The 1,833-nt window shown below is 45.2% G+C and overlaps 1 protein-coding gene across 1 annotated transcript in view; it reads right to left on the bottom strand.

Annotated features, from left to right (window-relative positions):
- NDEL1 (nudE neurodevelopment protein 1 like 1) overlaps window positions 1-1,669 on the bottom strand; it is a 71,074-nt gene extending 69,405 nt beyond the window's left edge. Inside the window, exon 1 of the mRNA XM_027774911.1 lies at window positions 1,588-1,669. The gene's annotated coding sequence lies outside the window, so the exon portion shown is untranslated. The remainder of the gene's footprint in view (window positions 1-1,587) is intronic.
- Between the last annotated feature and the right edge of the window lie 164 nt (window positions 1,670-1,833).

The raw sequence follows: 1,833 nt of genomic DNA, 5'->3' as shown, positions 1-1,833 counted from the left end.
TCCCTCTCTGGTCCGATATAAATAAATAAATAAATAAATAAATAAATAAATAAATAAATAAATAAACAAAGTTAAATAAAATAATTATTTAAAAAATAATAAAAGTCTAGAAATTCTTATGCTTAAGTGTTCATCTTCAGGGATCAGCAGGTGGCGTAGTGTTTAAGTCACTGGACTCCCACATGGCTGACTGGTTCAGGTCCGGGATCCGGAGGCTTGAAACTCATGCCGAATGCGAGTGTGTGTGTGTGTGTGTGTGTGTGCCCAGAATCCTGAGAGGAGAATGGAGGAGAGGAGATTGCAGCATGACCATCCCCCCTGGTGGGTGATTTCTTGCTTCCTGTGTCTCTGTCTCGCTCTGTCTCTCCAGTGAGCCCACACCACATACCCTATAGCAAAAATCTCTCTCAAAAAAGAAAAAAAGTGTTCATCTTCAGGGATAAATTTATGTACAGATTTTCAGTGTCTATATTGTTTAAATTTTTATCAACTATCATATTATCTGGGGGAAAAAAAGTCTAGTTTCATTTAGAAAACGAAGTGAAAGTCAGGACCAGCAGATGCCACAATGGTTACATTGCTGGATTCCTACATAGTCAACCTCGATTCAAGTTCTGGATCCGGCAGCTTAAAACACACCGGGCACATTTGTGTGCAAGCCCAGAATCCCAAGAGGAGAATAGATGGGAAGGAATTGTGGTTTGGCTGTCCCCACCGGAGGATAATTTTTCACTTTCAGTCTCTCTGTCTCTCCAGTGAGCATACGCACCCTATAGCAAAAATCTCTCTAAAAACAAAAAGAAAAGAAAAGAAAGAAAACGAAATAAGGGGCCAGCAGGTGGCGTGGTGGTTAATGCGACTGGATTCCTACATGGCTGGTTCAATTCCCGGACTTAGCAACTTGCTTTCTTACTTTCCTTCTCTCTCTCTGGTCAACTTAAAAAAAATAAAATAAAAAGACAATGAATAAAATTTTTAAAAGAAAGAAAGAAAAAAAATAAAGTAAAAGTAACCCCCAAACCCTGAAAGATACAGTCTCACAGTTTACAAAACACCTTCATAATCACTGTCCTGCATAAGGGACCACAAAAATCCAATAAAACAGACATTCTCCCATTTTGTAGATGAGGAAGCAGGTTCATGGGGAAGCCACTTGCCTTACGCAATTCAGCCAAGGAGCCAGGATTGCATCGCAAACCCCTATCTTGGCCAGCTCAGTGTGAATTCAGTGCAGCACGCTATGTCTGTCAGCACCACATAAACCTGTCTGAATGAAGAAGCTCCACGACAACCCAGAAAAATACTACGTGGGCAGTTCAGGAAACAGAAAACCAAAGCAAGGAGATCAGAATCTTACACGGATGTGGGCAGACGCTGTGGTTTCAGAGCACACCCTCCCTTCCCCCACCAGGGGCAAAAGCAACCTCTCACACTGATCTCAGCTTGACAGTCCCCCACCACTGGGCAGAGAGGGTCCTCAGACCACCAGGAGCCCCTAGCTCTGGCTTCTCTCAGGCCGGCTCTCACCTGCCCAGACCTTTTCTAATCAGTCCTGACCCACCCCAATTCCCCATGGTCCCCAGGTACCTGGTCCTGTGCTCAGGCCTCACTGAGCAGACCTCCAGCAGCGCGGGGTTGGAGGGGCCCCGCTAAACCAGCCAGAACAGAGTAGAAGTCAACAGGAAGCGAGAGCATCACCGTCTGACAAAAGAGACGGAGGACAGGAAGTGGGTTAAGGTCAGGAAGGCCGAAGCCTGCTGCCTGAAGTGAGGCAACACTGCTCGCCTCATTGTTTAGCGAGTTGAGCAAAACTTCAGGGCTTGCAGAGGGAAA

This window comes from Tupaia chinensis, unplaced genomic scaffold, assembly GCF_000334495.1.
Source record: "Tupaia chinensis unplaced genomic scaffold, TupChi_1.0 Scaffold000493_1, whole genome shotgun sequence".
Taxonomy (NCBI): domain Eukaryota; kingdom Metazoa; phylum Chordata; class Mammalia; order Scandentia; family Tupaiidae; genus Tupaia; species Tupaia belangeri.
The sequence above is the reverse complement of the archived record's forward strand: the minus strand, read 5'-3'. Positions and strand labels throughout refer to the sequence as shown.